This window comes from Camarhynchus parvulus, chromosome 1A, assembly GCF_901933205.1.
Source record: "Camarhynchus parvulus chromosome 1A, STF_HiC, whole genome shotgun sequence".
Classification (NCBI taxonomy): Eukaryota; Metazoa; Chordata; class Aves; order Passeriformes; family Thraupidae; genus Camarhynchus; species Camarhynchus parvulus.
The window spans coordinates 19,686,861-19,710,341 of NC_044586.1; the positions used below are offsets into that span (position 1 = coordinate 19,686,861).

Genomic DNA, 23,481 nt, shown 5'->3' on the forward strand with positions numbered 1-23,481 from the left:
ATTTACATTTTACTTGTCAAGCAACTTGAATACAAAGAGGTAGAGGCCTCAGCTCTACAAACGCTATATGTATGAATAACAGTTCAATTAAGCAAAGATATACATATGCATGTGTTTTCAAGGTGGAAGACTGTGCTCCTCGTGAGGTTGATTTTGAAAGTTTAGGGTTTATTCAAGTTGAGAATAGAGTCCATGTCTCTTGATAGGCAGAATACTCCGAAGCCATTCTTCATTGAATATGTGAACCTGCCTTGTGTTTGCATTGAAAACAGGTTTCCTGATGATTCAAGTTACTTTTCTGTACATGAAGAAAAAAGAAAGGATGATGGAAATGTGTGTGACAGGTAGTGTTTAGGAATTCAGGACCATATTCCTTTAAAGCCTGCACCACAGTTTCTCAGTCTTGCATCAGCTGCATTTTTCTGCTAAACTTACCAGATTCTTAAACTTTGAGTTACCTTTGGCTGAGATACCAGATACCTGTGCCAGTAGAAGCCCCATGCCCAACTGCAGACATAAAGGCAAATTATGTCTGTTGTCAGATTAATTATTTTGGTTTGGGTGTGCAAGAGGAAAAAAAGAGAGGTTGAAATGTAAAATTGTTCTCTAGTTGATTGAAATTTTGTAAATGTTAGGAAAAGCCCATTTCTGTAAGCTGTGTACTAGGAAGATGCATCACTCCTCTAGGAGCATGTCAGGTGTGGGATTGTGCTTTGTATTGTATCTTGCCTTTCCCTGACCTCCTTCTGAGGGATGAGTAAACCTAATCTGCTGGAAAATGAGTGATATCTACTGGAGTAGACTCCTTGTAAAAGTAGCACCTCCAGGTTTGAAGCCAACAGCCTCCACCTGCCCTAAGCTTATATGTACGACAGACTAAGTATAACTGCAATATCTTGTCAGGTTCACCTTGTCCAAATTAAGCTAGGAAATTGGTTTTCTTGAGGCATGCTCCCAGCATTTACTCTCATTAAGACTTCCTGCTAATGTGAGTGCTCAGCAGTATTTTGCCTTTGCAGATTACAAAGCTAATGGGTGAAGGCTGCAGCTAATGAATTACCTCCTCAGTACTCTGTGGGCTGAGAAAAACAGCTCTCAACTTGGAGGATTAGGCCTGACTTGTAACATTTCTCACTTCAGGATAGCTCATGAAGCGCAGGTACCATGGGCCAGCTATTCCCCTGGGATCGTGCCAAGTCCAATCAGGAGAAAATGATCTTGGACCCCTGAATGCAGGCGGTCACAGCCAACATGGTGGCTGTCTGCTGAGAGGTTCAGGCCATGGGCAGAAGTCCCTTCCCTGTGCCAGCTGCCCTGGTACTTTCACAGCACCTTCCCAAAACTGCCAGCCCCCTGCAGAGCTGTCGATGGCCTGGCTGGCCTGCCCGCTCCCCAGCCCACGATGGTTCCACAGCCTGGCTGTTTGTGTGGATGGGAGACTGTCTCCATCCCTATCCGGGAGCTACCATGAGCAGATGGAGAAATGGTGGTTGGATTACTGAGGATGCATCTGGAGCTAGGAGAGGGCATGGTCTCTGAGGGGAGGGATGGGTGGAGAACATCTGGGATATTGGCTCTTGTACACCGCTGAGGTGCAAAAAGACCATCAATGTGGGTAGTTCTCTCTTAAGTCTGAGCCACTCACATTCCTCTCTGAATGAAATAGAAAACAGCAAAACAAAGTAGGGTGGCACAAGACATGAGGGTCAAAGTACATGTTCTAGAAAACAAAATAAAGACTTTTGAAAGGGGTGTTTTCTAAGGTTTAGAACAGCTTGCTTTTACATGTATGCATGGTGCTTTATTAAGATGCTTTGAATCTCAGGCTGGAGTTCTTAAGTTGTGCTTCCTTGTCTACTTAAGCAGTGTGTTGTTTTGTTCCTGCTTTCAAAGCTGTTGGTATCAGGTTTGGTTTTTTTGATGTTCTGAAGCATGCGTGCCAGCATTGTGGCAGCATCCAGCTGCTGTTTCACGGGGCAACTGTGAACTCCAGGATCTCCTCTTTATTTCAGAACTTATATCAACAGTTTGTCTGACACTTGGGGTTGTTTATTTACTATGTGCATGCTCTAAATACATCCATAAATGTCTATTGTGGTGTAAGCAGTCTTGAAACCCCCTTTTGGTCTGGAAGCATATACCTTCTGAAGGTTATGATGCCCTAAATGTTCACTTGGTTTGTTGTCAATATTAGCTGAGAGTTCCTGAGCTTGGGAGTTCACATGGAAATATGTGGAAGGTGATCAGAAGGGCACTTTAATGTCTGTTGCCTTTGGAACTACAAGTAGGGTCCTTTTTTCTGTGTTAGGTGGCGCTCAGGGAGAGAAATGCCATTAGGACATTTTGTTTTCTTGTCTTGCACCTTCTCAGATTTTCTTGATTTATTCAGTAGCTGTTCTAGCAAAGTGAAGTTCATGTGAGTGATCATGTGGGAAGGTCAGAGAGGATCATTAAATGACCAAAGAATCACCATTGAGAGCAGAAATGTCAGTCTAGATTCAGTCACCCCTGCTTCTGACCTCAAATAAACGTGAGATTTGGGATGTATGGACACACAGTGGTCCTTCAGGTGTTAAAAAAAAAAGAAGATGGCTGCACTGCTGTAATGCTCATCATCCTGTTCTGTTGGTGAACCTCACCCTTGAAACACATGCTCTCTGTGCTATGTAAAGTTCCTCTTAAATAACTTAGTAATACAAACATTTTTACCGTGAATTAGAAGAAGTCAGCAAGTTCCTTAAGAGGATTTTAGCAGTAGAGCTGTGAGAGATGATTCAAGGAACTGAATTCACAGTCACCAGGAAGTGCTAATGATGCTGATAGTGAAAGACAGAGCTTCCCCTTGGCGATTTAATGATGGAGAGAACAAACTGAAGGCTCCCAACCTCTTGGCATCAGGGTCCTTAGAGACAGCAGACAAATCTTTGCTCAGTGCAGCAAAGAAAAAGCTCTTGGACATCAGCCGTCCCTGAATTCTCTGGGGTTTTGTGCTGCCTGTTAGAGCAGAGAACCTGCACAATGACCCAGATGGGCTGTTTAATGAGATGGTTCTCTAACAAGGGGATATCGTTTTAAAGCTGAGCAAATAAAGTGTGAGATGTAGTTTCAGATGCTTCCTTTTTTGGGTTTTACTGTGTGTTTGACTGTCCTACAGCCGGACAGGAAAAAAATAAGGTGAACAAAACCTCTGGCATTACAAAGCAGTATTTTACAAAAGCAGATTTGTCCTGTGTTTCCAGATTGCCTGGAATATTACCTGTTACAGATGGAAAATCTGTTATGGTTTTTTATTTTTTGTCCCAGGAGAAGGTACCATTGTAACTGTTCAGCCAGAGAAAGGGTGGCTAAGTGTACATTGCAAACACATCGATGTGAAGCCATCTATCTTGGTGACAGGAGGACAAAGAAACACAGTGGGTGTTTTGGTTACTTTTTCTTTCTTTGCTATTGTTTTTCTCTAGAATGAGGGACTTATCACTGTAATCTCCTGTTATTTCTGCTTTTCTTCCAACTTTACAGTAGTTTTTCCCGGTCTCTCTCAGTTTTGTGGAAAAGCCCCAAAAACAACAAAACCAAAACCTGGCAGTGGAATAAAACCGTGTGTGGCAGAGTGCATGCACAAGAGAAAAAAATTGATTGCTGTAGTAAATTTAATCTGGCAGTTCTTAGTTCTGAAATAAATGACTTTGAGACTTTAATTTTCCTTTGGACATACAGTAATTAACTTGTTTCTATGTTATGGTTTCTGATTGAGCTGTGTGTGGAATTTCCTGTAAATTTGTGAATTATCAACCCAGAAGTATTGGTTTGTTTCTTTATTTTGTTACCTATATATTGATGAATACAATCATTTTCCTCTGTGTGTGTGGCTTTTTCCAAGTTTTTAGGATTTTTTGGTTTGTATTTATTGCGTATCTTAAAATATCTGCAATTTTTGTCAACCATGTAATACTGCGCTGTGAAGTTTAGTTTTAGTCCAGGTCATGCTCACACTGATCACTTAAACACTAGTGGATTGTTAGTAGATGCAGTATGTTGTAAGGTATAGATTTCTTTTGGCATTTAGAGGGATGTACATTGCTGTAAAAAATCAGTCATTTTTTAAAATAAGCCTTTATATTTTACAACCTTGCAACAAAGACAAGATAGTATGTGTGTGCAAAGTATTTAGAGAAACAAAAAATGTAAGAACAGAAAAGAAGGAATCCCTTCACATCACATCTCATTTCTAGTTGGTAAGTGCCTCATGTCTTCTGCAGTTCTATAAAACCTTTCTCTTTGAGTGAAGATCAGTTATATGGGGGGACAGATTTATTGCCATTCCCCCACATACTTGATTGTGGGCAATTTTGATGAGTATTCTTTCCAAGGGTTGTATTTTCACATGTGTGATGGCGCAGTGGCCCCCCGTGGTTGCTGGGCATGGGCGTAGGGCAGGCTGGATCTGTGCTGGAGTTGCCAAGTCCTGCTGGTGTGGCTGTCAGCTGGCAAAGCCTGACCAGCATAAAGCCCCAAGGGTAGATTCCATTACATGAGTAAAATTGCAGCTTTTTGGTATTTCTGTATTGCTGTGGCCAGGATCTAATGATGCAGCTTTTTATCTGCTTCTGTAGCTGAAGATTAGAAGGAATTACTCCCAAAAGTCACCTGTGCTTGCAGAACTTCCAGTGTAATTTCTACTTTCTCCAGGTTGCCCCTGCCTCCTTCTTGTAATCCCCACTGCACTTGCCAAATGTTTCCACCCTCTTTTCTGGGTAACCCTACAGATAAGAGGCAGCCTTTGGAGTAAATCCTTGTACCTCTTTATCAATTCATTTTATGCTATACCCAGGTTTTTGTGATGCATTTGCTTCTAACAGCATTGATCTATCTGTACCATTCACGGATTTGCAGCTTCCTTGTCTGTATATCAAAGCAGGAATAACATTTTGAATTGAAGACTTGTAGCGTTCAAGAGTTTGAGGTGTTGGTAACTTTTTTTTTAAATTAGTGAATCCCATTTAAGATGCTAAGTAGAAATGCCCTCTTCTCAGTTGGTGAAATTATCCCAGTTGACTGTGAATCACTCACAGTTACTGTATAAACTGGATCACTTTGAAAGTGGAAGTTGTGTTCTAATTACACTTTTCCCTCTGCAGCAGCCTGCTGACTTCACCATCCTCCTGTGCTAGACCCAGCTGTTGGCCTTTATCAGTATTGTGTGTTGGGTAGGGTACACTTGGAGGACTTGAGGACAGCTGCAATGGCCAGATTTTAAAGAGGACTGTTGTTAAACCTTCTATTGTTACACTTATGCTCGTTTTCCTAATACAGTCTGTTGCAGTGCCCAGCTATAGAAGTGTGTGATTTCTTGCTGATCTGACACCAGCCTTTGTGTTGAACCCTGTACTTAAATCTCCAAGTTTTCAAGCTGCAGCTTGGTATAAAGGCTTGATGATGTAATTATTTTTGTTGGCAAGCCTAACACTTCAAGATGTTTCAGAGTGAATAGTGATGGAGTCTGTCAAATGATTTCTTGAAATCTCTGAAGTTTATGATGAGTGAATTTTGCCATTCGGTGATTTCCTCAGTGATTAGCCTTACAGTGCAAATCTGGTCAACACATGAGCTCTCAGGTCGAACTGTTCACTCCCTTCCTCTTTCAGATTTTCATGGATATTTTTCTTTCATGTTTTTTCTTAAAATCAGTTCTTTGAGTTCAGTAAATAAAAGCTTATGGAACTTGATGCAAAGTTTACATAAAATGACAGAGAAAAACATTTTTTAAAATATTACCAGCAAACTACGTTAAATCTTCCAGCCTGTTGTGAGTACCCATCACTGAGGCTGGGTATGGCTGCCAAATGTTCTTTCCATCAAAGACTGACAAACTCCAGATGAATTTTAGGTTAAATTGCTTGTAAATTTACTTGTCTTTTGCATGTGTTTTCAGCTGAGGTGGTTAAACAAAGGCTTTGCAGAGGTGTGTTCTGCCTATTGTTTGGATGGGTTGCACACCTTCTGGATAGTTCTCCAGACATACACTACTTCCCATTGGGATTTTGGAAGGAAGTGATTAGCAAGCTGCTGATGAGATCTAGTTATACCCAAAAAAGAAAGAGGGGATCAGATTTTCCCAAGTGTTTTGCTCAGTGATCATCTCAGTGACTCGGTTGCTTCTCATTTATCACTGTAGTGATGGGGAATTTGAACTGGTATATTATTTTTATGGTAGGATTTAAAAAAGCCAAAAAGCAGGTGAGTTGGCAAATAAAAATGTCCCACCATCACTAATCTTTATTGTGCTGATGATAAAATCAGTATTTGTTTTGCCTTGTCTGAAATCTGTTTCCTGCAGGCTTCATCTGGTGTAGAATGTTCTGCTGAATCTGTGGTCGTGTTAAAGTCATTTATCACTGTCTCTTGGGGTTTTTATTAAACTTCTCTTAAGAACAAAAGGGTGATGCATTTATGTTTATAGGAATAGCTGAAACCAAGGAACTGCTGTGACATCGAAGCCAAAAGTTTCAAATTGTGTTATACTTAAAATCACCATGGTTTATACAATTACTAATTTCTATTAAGTCCTTTGTGGCATGTTTGCATTCAAAGCATGACATAAACAGGGGTTCTGCAAAGCACTTGGGCTCTCCAGTCCCACCAGGCAGCTCCAGCAGTGAGAAATGCTGGGACCCTGCACTGGCATTTGGCCCCCAGGTTCTGCCTCTATCCCCAAACCTGCAGGGTTCTCTTCTGTTTTCATATCTCTAAAGCTCAAAGTGTTGGAGTGATTTAAGAAATAATGGTAAGGTCATGAAACAACTTGTGAGAAATAATCTCTTGTTTTGGGACTTCTGCATGAATTATATGTGTATTACTCCATATTTTATAAACTGTCATTCCAGATTCATTTCTGTAGCAATGAATTATTTTCACTCTTCTCTTTCCCTAGCAGACAGCACAAGCTTTTCTTTGGCATTCTTCTTTATCTTCCCCTCCCCCACCCCCCGGAAAGATGAAAGAAAAGCAGAAGGCTTTGATAGATTTATTGCCTGTAAATCTATGAAAGGTGCTACTAAAAATCTCAGGCTGAATGGCTGGGATACCAGTGAGGATCCAGTTAAGAACCATGTCTGATGTGGTCAGTAAAGTTCTCTGCCTGTTTGGTAGTTTTCCTAAAGCTCCAGCTCTTGGATTCCTGGGTTTTCTTGAGAACTTTTGCTCTGACATGCAAGAGAATGTGTTTTCTGTTTTTCTTGTTAGAAGAGATAAGTTTGACAACTAGAGCAGAGTGTGTGCTGAAAGTTGTGGAAATAAAGCAGCAAATGAAAGAACTCCAGTTTTACTCATAAAAAATTTCTTTATTTTTAGGCCACTTTGGGGGCTTTTTGACATTTGGTTTTCCCAGTAATGAAATGTTTTAAAATATCTTTGAGACTGTTAAACAGTTCAACTAAACCACTTCATAACATTTCACTGCCCTTGAATATTTGTTCTGTATGATTTGAAATGTCTGTACTTTGGTTTTGGGGTTTTCCCCCCTTTCACTCTCCCAGGTAGGCTGTACAGTTTGGTGAGCTCTTTACTGAATACAGAGTGTGCTTTTGTCCTTGCAGTTTTCTTTTGAATTTTTTTTTACAAGGCGCAGTTTTAAGAATTGAAATATTATACATCTGGATTTATTAAAGTCACAGTGATGGGTGAGGGGAGCATTTTATTTTACGAGTACTTCATTTTCACCTCTTGATAGCCAAGTAATCTTTTAAATGCCCCCAAGGAGCAGAGCCTTTGCCCTTCTGCTACTGAGGCCATCATCTGCCCATGTTTAAATGAGCCACCATGAAGCTCCTATTTTCAGTTTTTGTTGAGAATTGGTTTGTTGATAAAACCTACTGAGGGAGCTGCTTATGTGGCATAGTGCTTCTCAGGGTGCTTTCTAAATGTCACTGAAACAAGCTTCTGTGGCATCACTAGTTTTACACAGGGATAAACAGGAGTGTGCATTGGTATTTTTGGAGGCCAGGCAGGGTTGGGCTTGTGGATTAAGTCCTCTGAGCTGGGGTCTTGTTGCAGGTACTGATACATCTGCTCCTGTTCAAGGCAGCAAATTAGAAGTAGTACACCTTAATTGTGTAAACTGAGAGGTCTAACCATACCCACTGGAGTCATGGAGGCCTGAGGAAAATGAATGCTCTAATATTAGTTAATTGCTTTGAAGATATATATTGAAATAAGAGTTCTAAGTATCTTGGTAAATATTGTTTCCGTTATTACAGCAATGTATCTCATTTTATGGGAGTCATTTGCAGTAGCACTCAGTTTGTGGTGCTAGAGCAAACCCATCAATGTGCTTTATGAACTCGAGGGCTGCTTTGTGCTGGTGGCTCCCCTAAGCCAGAGGATGCTCCCCCACACGTGCAGCTGCATGAGCTGAAAACCGAGCCCGTTTCCATTCCTGCCTGCAGCCACAGCCCGCAAACCACACGGCACCTACGGACGTCATGTGCGTCCCTCAGGGGACAGGTCGTTCTCATGGCCTGGCGTGGCTGCAAAGGCCTCCTGCAGCAATGAGGAGCCAGCCCAGCTCAGGGCAGTGCTGGTTTCCTTTCTCCTGGGCTGGCAGTGGTGTGTCAGTGTCATCAGCCTCCCTGCTGTTCCCTGGCCACCCTCACAGATTCCCGGCTGTAGGCTGTGGCGTGTGGAGATTTGGTCAGCAGCCAAAAAAAACTAATGGAGGGAATTGAATAAAGAGCGGGTGTTGGCACAGGCACAGGCGCAGCGGTGGGGAGCTGTCGCTGGAACAGGATTTCCACAGGCAGCCAGTTCACTGGTGGTGTCACCAGCTGAGTTCCAGCGCAGCAGGCAGCTTGCAGGCCTGTGGGAGTCGCCTTCCACATCCAAAACTCTGGGGTCTGCCCAGCTTAGCGGCAGCTTTTGCAGCGGTGTGACTCTGCATTCAATATCAAAACAGGGTGTTAACCAAACAATTTAGTTGTTACTAGTCAAGTATCTTGCACCTGGACTGCAAGGTGGGACACCATGGGGCTCCTAGTTCAGGGGGAAATGTGGTGGCTTAGGTGCTTGCAGGGGTTTGTGTGGCTGAGATGATGGGCTGCACAAGCTGGGGCTTGGCAGGGCCTGAAGGCCTCATGGTGAATATATAAGCTGCCATTATCCAGCTAAAAGTTGACAAAAACATGTTTCCACCCAGTCTAGATTCATAGAATCACAGAATAGTTTGGGCTGGAAGGGACCTTTAAAGGCCATCCATTTGTACCCCCTGCAATGAACACAGACATCTTAAACCCAATCAGAATCCTTTGAGCCCCATCCAGTCTGAACTCTAAATGTTTCCAGGGATGGGACATCTGCCATCTCTCTGGGAAATCTGTGCCAGTGTTTTACCTCCCTCATTATAAACAAATTTTATCCTTATATCTAACCTAAATCAACTCTCCTTGACTCCCCAGAGCCTTCTCTTCTGCAGGTTGTAGAACACCAACACTCTTCCTGTTTTCTTAGAAGTGTTCCCCTCTTATCATCTGTGGCCTCCTCTGGACCCATTTCTACAGGTCCATGTCTTTCATGTGTTGAGGACCCCAGAGCTGGATGTAGTACATCTCAATTAACATATTTCTGGCCTTTAGATGAGACATTTCCTTAGTTGTCGTCCTTAACGTTGCCTTCATCCAAAGAAGGTCTGCATGTTCTGGCTGTTTGCAGGATGCATTATCTGTCTCTGTGGTAGTATTACATATTTTGAATCTCTCTCCTTGCTTGCTTCAGACTGATTTCTTGGTCAGTCTGCTTTTGAAGTACCTGAATTAAGGTGTGCTGCACAGTTGAAATGAAATGCAAACTGGTGTTTGTTTCAACAGAGCTGTCCTTACATGTTGCTGCCACACACCCCAGTGAGCAGCTGTTAACTCATGAAAGGTATGAGGATGGTAGATCATGTGAATGTTATCACACACTCAGCTGTCAGTTCGTTCCCCAAAAGCATGCAAAGTGGGTTAGTGTAAGGATTATTTCCCATCATTTATGGTTTTATTATTTTCCTTCTCTACTGCTGCTTGCATTAATCTTTTATGTCCTATCAGTAAACCAGAGTTCACGAGCTCCTTATCTCTCTTTTCTACATTATATTGGTCTGTGCTGACTCTTGAGTTATGTGCCTAAGGACGTTTTAATCATACTTTAATGGCACATGAAAGCCATTCCTTCATCCTGCCTATTTCCCATGATTCTGAAGTCATCACAAGAATATTTTCCTCATTTTCTTCTTAGATCTTCAAGCACTGTCTGTAGCAGTCATATTTTACTTCACCCCCTGTCATGATGTGCCAGCCCCAGAATGTATTGTTTGTTATATGAACAATTCAGATTGTGAAGATCATGAGAAATGAGTTCAGGGCAGTTGGTGTCTACGTCTGCATCTTGTTTCCCTATCTCAGAGTGTGCAGGGGAAAGCCATGCTGCTGGACTTGCCCTTTCTGAGTCAGATCTCCTCTGAAACATTTTTTAGCTTAAGAACTCCAGTGGTGGAATTTCCAGGTGGCAGCTTTAAAACCAATCCATAACCAAACACAAAGGACAGATCCTTAGTTCGTCTGTCCAGCTGTCTCTGAAGAAAAACTTGACTCAAAAGTTCCAGTTGTTCACATTGTGATCAGGGCAAAGTCAGGGTTTCTTGGGGATCCATAAACGTGAGCTGGTAGAATTTTTGCTCTCTATGGGGTTCAGTGGAGGGTAAAATCTGTATTCCCAGTGTGTGTAATTTTGAGCACTGGTTTTGAAGGCTTTCGAACTGTTACATTGTCATTGCTTTTGCTATGATTGTTACACTCGTTGCTTTAAATCACTTGAGTTGGAGGTTTTTTCCCCTCTCTGTTGGCCATAAAGTTTGTTCTGAATTCAAAGTTTCAAGTAGTGGTTGCCTAAGCAGACTGGGGAGAGAGCCCATGGTTGTGAGTCAGTACGGGTGGTGTGTTCACACAATTGATTTCAAAAACCAAATAGAAATGTGTCAAATTCCGTAGCTAAGTTTAGTGGACAAAGTATACCAGCTGAGTACTGAACAAAGATGAAACTGCCCAAGGAAGGAGCTTTAGATATTTGAAGTGAATGCGTTTCACTGCTTTCCTGTGCCATGGAAATACCAAGGACAATTTCTATGTGGAAAAATAAAAGATGCTCACCTTTTTTGTCAAAATTCCTCTGAATTAAATGCAATCTTTCAGTTCTCATACTGGCAGAACTGGGGAGGAGAGAGGTTCCTTCCACATCTGCTAGGGTTAGAAGCAACTTGCTTACACAACAAACCATTTTGAGTGTCCACTAAATCCATTGTTAGTCATTTAGAGACATAACATGAAGAATTTGGACAAAAGAACTTTCTCATTATGCAAACCTTGCATCAGAAAAGATGACTCGTGCAATATATCTTTCACATGTTGCATCTGTGTAACATCTATAATGGTGCAAGAGAAAATGATAGTTTCCCATTTAACATGAACAGTTTAGCTTTGCCTGTGCACAGACTAGTTAGTAATTTTTGGTCTCTGAGCGCGTTAAAACTTCATTTAAAAGACCACAGCAGTAAGAGGAATTGCACTGATTTACTTAATAAGGTGTTTTCTTGCTGATGGGTTGGTGCTCTGCGCACCATGTTCAGAAGCCATCAGGTGCCTTTGGGGCAGCGTCCTTAGCCCTGTACTGTGGCTTAGCCCTTGCTCAAAATGCTTTGAGGAGAAGAGTCAGACCCTATGGCCTGTTAACTTTTGAGGTGGAATGGAAGCACAGATAAACAGGGGACAGGGCATGATGGCTCGTTTGCATGTTGTCCTTTGGCTGCAGCAAAGACCCACCAAGAGGGGGGGTGTATGTGGAGGCCCTCCAAGCATCTCTCTGCACAGCCAAGTCTACTCCTGTTCCAGCTCTTAGCAGCAAGAATTGCTTCCCTGGTTACATATTTCTGAGCAAATGAACTCAAAGTAAGTGACAATTTTTCAACAGTGCATGCTCTCTGGGAAGTCTGGATACAAATGCCTGCTTTAATTTCCCATTGTATGTGCGCATATATTTATATATATATGTATATGAACTCTGTTTAAATCTCTTAATGAAGCTCATAGATCACTCTTGGCCTTGTGTAGCAGTCCCTGTGGCTAGGGTCAATGGTAGTGTGTTGTCCTCTCACGGCTGGAGACGACAAATCTGCAAATGATTTAAACTGCAAGGTTCAGCCTTTTCACTAGAACGGAAATAAAATAACTAATTACAAATTTATTGTATTTTCAGATTGGAAATTTAGTCTATTTTTGTTCCTTTTCCTTCTGTTGTGCAGCTGAGGCAATGAAAACTTGCTTGTAGTGTTGTGCATTGCAATTAAATTTCATGGTGTGCTTTTATGCTGCAAAACAGCAGTTCTCATTGAATCCATGTCTTTCCCAAATGAAATGAACTTCATAATTCTCATATAATTCCCTGTGCTTCGTATAATTGTTAGTATTAAGAAATCTAAACCAGGGAGCATTTTGTTGTGTCTATCCATAGAGAATGTGATTGGAATAGGTACAACTTCTGTTAGTTTAGGAGCTGTACCCACCTGCGTCATGCCACAAAGACACGTTTGTTTGAGGACTGTACCTGAGTGAAGGAAATAGAGTTTATTGTTACTGGTTTAACAGTTAATTTTGGTGTCTTTCCTATCTAAGATTTTTACTTTAATCAATTTTGAAGCGTTATATTCAGTTTCTGTGTCCTTCATTGCATATAGTGCTGCTTAAGTCAGCCAATCAGTTATGTAATGCTGACCCACTGAAGCCCTGCCTGGAAGTTTCCAAACACTGTTTGGTTTCTTTCAGTCTGCTTCAAAGTGAGAAGGCTAGATAAAATCATCAGATGGGATGTAGCTGGTGAGGCAATTACAGATACCTGTATTGTTGTGTGTCCCTGATTTCAGTTGCTTCTGATATGGTCCAGCAGTATTTAACTTTTTCTAGGGCACTCAGTTCCCCCAGAATGATTTAAAAACACTTTTCTTTTCTTTTTTTTTTTTTTTTTTTTTTTTTTTTTTTTTTTTTTTTTTGTACTGGCAGGCTTTTTGTGCGTGGTGTGGGTTTTTTTGTTTGGGTTTTCTTTTTAGTTTCAGCAGAGTTGTCTCAGCTGTTTCTAAAACCAAGGCTGTGGGAGCAGAACTGCTCTGTGGTTTGTTCCTCAGCCTGGTTTTGGTGCTTTAATATTTGGTGGAGCTGTGCTTGGCGGTGAAGCAGCTCCACAGAACTTTGGCTACCCAAGGCACTGCTGAGGATTTGTCTCAGTCTCTGCAAGGGCACCAGTGGAAAGATGGGAGCCCACAGGGAATGGCATTTATTCAAAGCTGAGGATGGATAAGATGTGTCATGTCAAAGTCATGCTGGAAGCCACACTGAACCACAAAGATAAAAAAGTGAATGTGTTTATTCATTAACTACTGTCTGTTCAGTGCTCTGGAGAAGGCTCTGACATAGAAATGGTCATATATTCCTCTACTACAGGGTTTTTGGTGTTTGTTGGTCTGTGATGATCTGTGAGTTCCTAGGTGACGCAGAGGAGAAGATTGATAATGCAAAGGTTCAAATCTTCAGATTATGCATAAATGAAAACTGCATTTGACCTTTAACCACTTTGAGAATAAATGTGCAACCATTTCTCTCTGGGAAAAGTAATAGAGGGCATAATTTTAAAAAATGTGTTAGCTATTTTAGGAGTAAAACTCTGTATCTTCATGTAAAATCCAGAATGTAGGGATGCTTACGCTGCATGGATTAAAAGGAACTATTAGATGTCTGTAAAATAAACTTAAGTCTTTTTTGGAAAAACCAGTAGCTATGTAATGAGCTCATGCACATGAACACAGTTAGTTTGTATTATGGCTGGGTAGGGAAGAGTGTGTCTATCAGCTCTATAAAACCTGAATTTGAAATGGGTTCAGCCAGGCAATCTGTAGGGCAAGTGATCATAAATGTGTGCTAGCAGCATAATCTAACCTCTCTTCTTGTAAATTTTTTTCATTGTCTGTAATGATTTTGCCATATATATGTATGTATAATAGGTTAACCTTTACTGATCAGAACTGATTTATTGTTGTGGGTGTCTATATATGAAAGGACTGAATGGTAAAACACGTGCTATTAACAGGCAATTTCTATTTAGTAAGCCAGGAGGAATTTTGGAAGAATGTAAAGGTAACGTTTAGAAAGGACTGTCATCTGGCTGGTATCCAGGGTTTCCAGTCAGTGAAAGTTTTAGGTGAGTATTTGCCTTTAAATACATGGCAAAGCCCCACTGAAGCACATGCTGAAGTTTCTCCTTTCCTGAGGGAGGATGGGTGCCTTGGTCCCATGTGGGTCATGGCTGTCAGTCCCTGAGCTCAAGTGTTTACAGGTGGGGGCATCTCAACTGCCAGGGATACCCCAGGTGATGTACTAAATCACACAGAGGCTGTGGGGCATGTCCTGCTGAAGGCTTCTAGGCAGTTCAGGAGATTGCCATAATCCTGCATCGTAAACTTTGTGTGTAGGTGGTTTTTATCCTGCTGTGATAATCTGTTTGCTTAGTGCATCCTTAGCAGGGTGGGAGGGAATATAGTCAGTTCTTGGAGTGATGGGATACTGCCCTAAAGCCAGTAAATAGCAGCTTGTGTTTCTAAACCATCTTATCATTATTTACTTTCATTAAGCATGGGCTTTCATGGTGAGGGTGGAGTGGCTAATCTGATAGGATTTCCTTTCAACTGCTTGCACAGATGACTAATAAGTTACACTTTTCTGTGGGCTCCACAACTCCAGCTTACCCAAAACTTATTCCTTGGGGGGCTAACATCCTGACCCTAAGTCAGTGAGAGTTCTGTCAGAGCTGCCTGCATTTTCTTGGTGAGGCATGGAAACATGCGGCCGTAGTACAGTTTTGATCACATGTATTCATAGGTTATGGGGTTTCCTTGCAGCCCCTATGTGTCATGTGTTTTCAGGTTTGATGGCTTACCGACTGCAGACTTAACTAATTTTATTTATTTTATATTTATTTCATTAAAACATATACCTGGTGTCTTCCCAGAAACCTTTAGGACTGATTGTTTAGTTGTTTAAATTGAAGGATGGTGATGATTTTAGCAGCTTTGTGATGTTATGGTAGCATTGCCTGGGCCAGAGTCCAAGGTTTTGGCATTCGTGGAAGGTGACTTAAAAAGCAAAGAGCAAGCACCCAGCTTTGCAGGAAGTGGTGTCATTCTCCCATCAACCAGTCACCTCACCCTTGAATGGTCAGGTGTTTTCACTAGTTGGAATTGCAAACCATCCTTATTCCTGCTGTATATATCAGGTTTGCATCACCTCTTGCATATGTAACTGGCTCCCAGGTGCAAGTGATTGCTCCATAGACCACAGGTGCTTTGTCACACTCACCTCAGTCCCATTTCCAGCTGCTTCCACCCAGGAAATGGGAAGGATGAGGTTGGTACCTACAATGGGAATGCCCCGTGCTCAGTCTCAGCACTGTGTGTCTGCTCTGCTGTGTATTATTTATAGAGTTTTGGATAAGCTGATGGTGTTCCAAAGTGAAAGGAGGTCTTTTTGGCAAGCAACTCCTTCTCTTGTAAAAAGCATACTAATCTTTGCAAATATTGAAGCAAATGGAAGAGGAGTTTTTTAGGGCTTTCAAAGTATTCTTGCCAAGTGTATGGTGGAGTATTAGTGCAACTGCTCAGAAACAGAAGCACATGAGTGTTTTTGGAATGATGTGCCTGACCCTTGAAGTCATCTGATGGCAAAAGGATGGTGGCACACAGAGAAAGCAATGGAAAATATGCTCTTTTGGACCAGGCATTTTGTGCTGCTTTACTATAGCTGCAGTACCTGGAACATGAGCCTGTTTGGATTGTAGGTCTTGCAAAAACAGAAGATGACGTCCTTGTGTGGGATTACTCATTTGCAGTTTGAGCCTCAGTCTGTCTTCTCAAGAAGCCCAAACCAGCATTGTTACACGAAGCTCACTGCTCATACATGATAGTGCCCAAAGATCTTCTGGTGCCTTGTGTGTCCAACATTGGAGGAGACAGGGCTGGGTCAGGAGAGACGCTGTATCAGCACTGTGGGGCTCTCAGGCTGTGCCCGTATCATGGTTCTGAAGGGGAAGGCTTCACTCCAGGCTGGGCATTTCAGGGGGCCAGGTAATGAATGAAGGAAATTACAGGCTCTGGGAAAGCCTATTATAGCTATGAATCACTGAATCCTCTCTCATTCTGCTGTTATCAGCTGACAGGTCTTTGTCTGTAAAATAAAACCCATTAATGCATTCTTAGTCATTTTTGGTGACTCAAAGGCTTAGACCTTCTTTGAACTCCCAGTCTAAGAGGGACTTGTGCTTGTTTTTAGCCAAACCCATTTTTGCATGAGTTAGTACTCCTGCACATTCCTAGGGTCACATTTCTACCAGAGCACATCCTTTCCTCCTGGAGTATGTGTCTTAGGTCTTGCTGCAAGAGCACTCTCATGGTTCGACTGGGTGCCATCAAATCTGCATTTCTTCAAACTTTCTCACTTGCTGGTACTGCCACTGCCAACACATTCATTGTGATCATTTCTCCCATCAGGTTTCCCGTGACCTCTCGGCTTCTTCTTGGGTCACCACACTGAGGGCTGAATGTGTTATATTTATTTGCATGTAGCAAAGAAGGAAGATGGTACTGGCATTTTTAATTGTTTCCCCCCCTTTTTTTTGTATCTGAATGCCTCCTATCAAAAAGACAAAACCTTTTTCCCAGACATCATGAGTTCTAGGGCAGCATAGCTTAGATCAGGGTAATCTCAAGCTGATGGGTGCTCGACATGAAATTAATGCACTATGTCAGCTCTAACATCTCCCTGCCAAAAAAATCACAACTCTCACTGGAACTTTTATGGTCACTGTGACAGTGGAACAGCATGACTGAGCAGAGTGCCAGCGTGCAATTTTCCTGTTCCAAAGTTGATAAAATGCCCTTTTGTGGCCAGCAGGGAGAGAGCAGTAGTGAAAATCATAGTGAGGTGAAGGCACAGGGTGCCCATCAGTGCCCTCACTGTGGCATCAGCTGCCCCTCGCTGTGCTGTCATCCCACGTGTTGGCTGTCCAGCCTGTGGATGCACACCAGAAAACAGCATCTTCAGCAGTACCACAAAGACTGCTTCAGGAAACTAGGGCAAGACTTTGGGGATAAGCATGAGGAGATGGACCTCCATTACTTCTCACGGACTGGCTTGCTCCATCTTTACTGCTTTTGTAGTTGTTTCTGTGGTGGTTTTGAGAATTTTGAAGTTGAGCAATTCAGTTTGGCAAGACTTAAGATCTTCTTTTCCCTATATCCTCATAAAAATAAATGTAGAGCTGTAGTTGGTGATTTGGGAGCTCAGTTTCTATGTTTAGGGGGATTTAATTTTCTGATTCTTCTTCGTTTTGTAATATATAGCCTGAACAATGAAATCCATCCCACATTCCACTTGGTTGTGCACCACTTAACTGCTTGGTGCTAGCAGAATATATCCTAATTTATTTGAATTGTTACTTCTATGCCATTTTAAGCAGCAGTGATTGCCACACATTGTCATTAGGCAAAAACTATTGCCCTTAGAGGGATCCTAATAGGGAGGACATCCCAGTTAAGTAGAATGTGCTCTGCTAAGGAACTTTGTTACAATGAAAGATGTCACCATTGCATTTTGTAATATAATTCTATTATCTTGTCTTCCTGTAGCATCTGCTCTGGTATGTCACAGAGAGGTGCTCTCTGCTTTGGGTGATTTAGTTAGGCTCTCCGTTCTGTAATTTTTAAGCATTATTCATGTGCTCTTCTCCTATTTTTTCCAGGGGAGAAATGGTAATCTCCTGTGGTTAAAGTGCGTTAACTAGAGGCCTTATGGTCTTTTCCTGGTTTTCTCTGACACTCTTTATTTCACCTTGAATCAGTTACTAAACTCTCCTGTGCTTCACTTTCTCTTCTTTCATTGCACTTTCTCTGTATATTAGATATAAATATTACCTTACCTGCATAATGCCAGCATCTTGACGTGAAGTATAGAGCTTTGTAATGCCTTTTCATGTTGTTGGGTACTAGGTGTTAAAGACACACAAAGGCAGTGTCCCTTTAGTCTCCTGATTCCTGTTCCTGCTCCACCCTTCCTCATTTGGGCTGCTCTGCCTACTGTAAGACTCCAATTCTGGAAACTTGATCTCACCACCTAGCTTTCCCAAGTGCTTTGCATTTTCTCTGTGCAAAGCCACTCCTTGTTATTTAACTGGGTTGGAATGTGTGGAAAGAAGACACTTTGCTCTTCTTGCCTTGAATAGTTTCCAGGACGTCTGTTGGCTGAAAGCAGTGGCTGATATGATTCGCTTTAAAGTTTTCCCCGTGCTCTCATTTCTGTAAGGAGAATGTTTTCCATCTGCCTTGCCCATCAGGTGGACAAGCTGAGCCTGGGAATGATGGCGCAGGTTGTTTAAAACAATGGAGACCATAGGGTTTCTTTCCAGGTGTGAGCTTGGACTGTAGTAGTTTGTGTCACTTTACATTCACCAGCTCCTGTGCACCTGGTGTGAAGGTGCTGAGCTCAGGGTGCTGCTGATCCCATATCATCCCTCCAAATCTGCTGAGCACCTGGCTGGCGTCCTCCTCATGTACTCCTGGTCGCCACGACTGCAGGGTGTGGGGTTGGGAGAGTTTTCTGCATGTTGGAATACCAGCCAAGAGGGGTTTGTACCTAGTCAAGTATTTTGCTGTTGCAAAGGCAGCTGGCAATACCTTTGACCCTTTTATTTTTTCCCATTCACCTTTATATAGATGTCAGGAATGCCCTCTGGTCCTGGAAAGTATTTTAGTACATGAGCTTGTGGAAGAAAAGGGGCTGTTTTTTGTTGTTCGTGGTGGGGTTTTTTGTGGGGTTTTTTGGATTTTTTGTGGGTCTTTTTGTGGTTTTTTGTGGTTTTTTGTTTTGGTTTGCTTTTTTTGTTTGTTTGGTTGGTTTTTTGGGCTTTTTTTTGTTTGTGGTGGGGGTTTTTTGTGGGTTTGGTTGGTTTTTTTGGTTTTTTTGTTTTTGGGTTTTTTTTCCCTTTGTTTTTTGGTTTGTTTTTTTTTTTATTATTGATGTTTTGCGAGCTCTTGAACTTCTCATGTTTATGAGAGAAGACTGGTCTTAAAGACTTTCTGGTCCTGTGTTCCCATGGATTTTCTACTCCTGAAGGTAGTCCTCCTGGGTAAGGTTGGCATTTACCTTAGCAATGTAATATGCAACACCACGTATTGGGGACAGCTCAGGGTTAACTACCACTTTCAGGCTCATTTTGTATAGCAATTTGCCTTACATCTCTCCTGCACACGTAAATTCTATAAACTCTTAGTAGGATCCAGCTATTCCTTGCAGTGGGAGTATTAACTCTTCTCCAGATATATACATTTGCTTAAGATGTAATAGATAAAGAGGGAGGTAAAAGATTATTTGAATTACTTTCTCTTGAAGGTAGTAGCACTTAAAGAAAAGTAACAAGAGACAGCAAAGCATTCATGTTTCTATTCAGACTTTAAATTGGTATAAAGAAGTCTGGCAATCTTTCCAAAGGAATGAATGGTGAAATGTGAAAAAAGTATTTTTGGTGTTTACAGCACTTATATTTTTAGTGAAAGCAAACACATTTGTATTAGGTATCTGCTAGATTACTCATCCATAGGTCAATTTGAATCACATTGTTCAGTGGACGTTTTTATTAATTTAATGCCTTTGAGAATTTGTTTTGTTTAGATCATGGGATTTGAATACTAAAGGAGAGGGAGGAGGCAAAGAATTTGAGATTTGGATGACATTAGATATTGCAGACCCATAAATATAGTCAGGGTACACTTCTTACTTGCCTTGTTCTATGCCTTTATGTACAGATATATATATAAATATATATATAAATTCAACAGTAGTTGAGGTATGGGCACCATAGGTGCCGTCACTTCAGGAATTGTTTGGGCAGGAGCTGGTATATAAGTGCAGGTATCTGTCTAAATTAAGAAGTAGAGGAAGCTTAGATTTTAAAAAATGGTTTTAAAAATGACTCCTCTGTATTTAGGTGAAGTTTGGTCTACAATCCCTGTATTTCTCCTGGTTTGAAAGGCTGTAAGAGGTCACACAATGGCTGCTGTGTCTTGCATTGGGGTTGCTCTTGGCTCTCAGGTCCTTCAGGCTGTTTTGCTGGGGAGACACTGAGGAGCTCTGTTGGGACTGCTGCTGGGCACTGAGTTTGGGATATTTGTGTGATGCACTCAACGCTGCAAGGACAGCATTGGTCAGCTCTGTGGCAAGCTCTGAAAGTAGTATGCAGGAAAGCATGTATTTTTGTGCCAAAATCTGCTTTGCAGTGCAGGGTGGTGCATCAGCTAAGCCCAAGAGGTGGGACTGTGCATGAGGAAGCTGTAAGAATTAACAGGTACCCCAGTCTGTGGATGAGTTTGCATGAAGGTTTAAAATAACTGCTCCTTTTATATAAAAAGTCTGGGTACCTTCATTTTGTGCAATACTTTGGTTTGGGATTTTTAAGTCCTTAGGGATTGAGCTCTGGCTTGTGCTTTAGCTGAGCCCAGAAGACAGGGAAATGTGAAATGTATTAGTTGTGCATCAAATTTTCTCTATGATGTTGCCCTTTCTCTAGAGATTTGGTGGGGGGAGTATTAGGAGCTTATCACTGTGATTTTTTTTGGCATCCTGCTGATTTTAAAATGTATGATTTCTCTTCAGTCTTTCACCTGTAGATTGCAGGGTACTCTGTGGCCAAGGGCAAAGTGAATACAGCAATGTTGGGTATGGTTCCATTCTGAATGTGTCCATGCAATCAAGTCCTGGGCAGATCCATGCCCCAAGGAGGGTACAGAGACAAGGGGAAGCACCAAAAGAGGTGACAAAATCCAAATACACAGGAGTGCTTTGTGCTTGCTCCAGCACTTCACAGCAGCTGGGCTATAGCGGCTGCACATTGCTGGGTGGCACAGAGCAGACAGGGATGCACAATGGAGTCTGGCCCGGGATTCATCGGGCAGCTGCTGACTACTTCACTGCCATTCCAGGGAATCACGGGCAAGAAGAGGGCTAAAATCATGGGCAAAGAAGAGCACAGGGTTGAGTAACCATGCAGAAAGGAAGGACATTGAACAGTGCCAGTTGAGAGAAAAGACAGGTACCACTGTTCATTTTTGAAGATACTGCACAGAAATCTTTGGTGTGGAATGACAGATAGAATTGGCAGTGACAGCCAGAAAAGGAACGGGGAAAAACTCCTAGTTTTCAGGCCTTTGGAAACTTGAGGTCCTCACCTTCAACACAATAAGGCTGAAAAAGCAAGTGAATAATACTAATTGGCAGAGAATGAAAATAAGGAAGTTGAACTGTAGCCAAACCAGTGAAAGATGATGGTGGCTTTTTAGAATTTTCTGTCTATAAAAAAGATATTTACAATCACAAAGTGTTTATCTTTTTCTCCTCCCCTTCAGTTTGGTGTGCTCTCTTCTTCCTTGCTGTAGCCTTTCATCAGAAAATTTGAGCTTTACATCAAACACTGATAAAAAGAGAGGGGATTTTTCTTCTAAAAAGCATTTTAGTTGCTTTAATATTTTTGGGGGAAACAGTTGAAGCTAGAAGATTGGCTGAGTTGCATGCCCAAAGCATACAATTCACTTTCTCCATGCTTGTGAAAACCAGATTTGATCCAGCAAAATTATGAGTTACAAACAAATCTTCCATCACCCCACTGGTCACTTGCTGTGGTCAATTATAGTTTTGATATAAGAATCAGATGTTTGGCTATTGTGTGTCTCTGCTAATCTCCAGCCCAAGTGTAACCCTTTGGCATGACATATCCTATAATTTGTTAAGTTTTCTAACAATAGCTCATTTTGCATTTCATTGGTGCTTTTCTCTCCAAGAGCCTAAGAATATGTTCCCCTCACTAAAGACCAGAGTAATTAATCATTAGGGCTGTTTGTAAGGAAAAGGCGTAGTTGTGGGAACAATCATAGGCAAAGTAGAGAATAAAATTTTTATATCCCACTGCATCAATCACTTGGAGAAATATCTTCTGTATATAATTTTAATTTTAAACAATTTGAATTTCATTTATAAAGTTATCTTAAAACAGTATTTTTAACTCTGCACTTACGGTATGTTTTCATAGAAAAATTATCCAATTCATTTTTTAAAGATGCCATAAAGCTGATTGTGCTCTATTTCTTGTTTTTAGAAATCTCTTAGAATATTAGGTCATTTTTACATCTGTTTTCTGCAGGGAAGACTCTTCCAATTTGGTCTTAATTTCTATCCATTAAAATGATAAAGAAGAATCTAAAAAAAATGAGAGAGAATACTTACTAAAATATGCAGGCAAGCCTGCTTTTTAAATGCAGGTGTTGTACTTCCCACACTCTGTACATCCACGGAATATAAATGTTGATCAGTGCACCAAGTGTTTATAAGTGATGGCAGGAAAATTGGAAGAGCTTGTTTGTTGTTGCTTTTATTTCCTTACCTCTTGGCTTCAAATTGTTCCCTCCCCAGTGCGGTGTCAGGTGTCCTGCTCTTTCTCTCCAGGGCACTTTCTTACGAGCTGTGTTACTCTCTCATGACCTTCTATACGTTCATGGCATTGTTACAAGCCTGGACCAGGGCCAGGGGCTGGGAATTACGTTTGTTCCCGCTCGTCCATCTCCAAGATTCGAACAGGCTATTGGGGGTTTTATTCTGGGGCCACTGCTGCGTGCAGAGGATGATCCTAGTTTAGGTTTCTGTCTTAAGGCTCTGGTGGACCTTTGGTCTTGGTTTTCCCAGGGTATACCCCTGCTTTTTTCTTCGGAATGGGTTCATTGAACCTGTGTCACCTCCCTTTTCCCAGGATGGATGTTTCTAGGTCTGTGCTGCAAATACAACTTGCGGACTCAATTGGTTGCAGGGAGGAGATAGATGTGAGGAAGGGAATCTAAGGTGGTTTGGTGAAGCTAACAAGATGTCTGAGAAGCATCTCCTTTCAGGTGCATTTTCTGATCTTGCAGTGCTCCAACAGTTGACAGTTCTATCAATCTACTGACAGAATTATTGGTCATTAGAGTTAGGTGTCTAAGATTTACTGAGCTCAGAAATGAAGCAAATTCTTCCCTTGAAGAAAAACATTAAATATGTGCCTCTTCCTTAATGGGTTTTGCAAACTCTGCTTGGCCCATAAGGGCAGAACCTACACTGTATTTAAAGAAAGGAGTAGTAAAAGCTAATGGAAAAAATAGATTTCCTACTCTAGCTTGTTTTCAAAGGTAATATTTGGAGATGAGATGATATTTAATCATCATAAAGAGGTACAATTCCACTGCCTCCAGTGGCTCTCCACCTGTATATGTCCCAGAGGGATTAGGAATGTGATGCTGTGAAAAGCATAGCCAGAGCTGACTCTACACAGAGCCTGGGAAGGGAG

At 41.6% G+C, this 23,481-nt stretch overlaps 1 protein-coding gene across 2 annotated transcripts in view; it reads left to right on the plus strand.

The window, feature by feature from the left end:
• Positions 1–23,481, plus strand: part of BTBD11 (BTB domain containing 11) — a 167,953-nt gene that overhangs the window by 69,941 nt on the left and 74,531 nt on the right. The window lies entirely within an intron of this gene.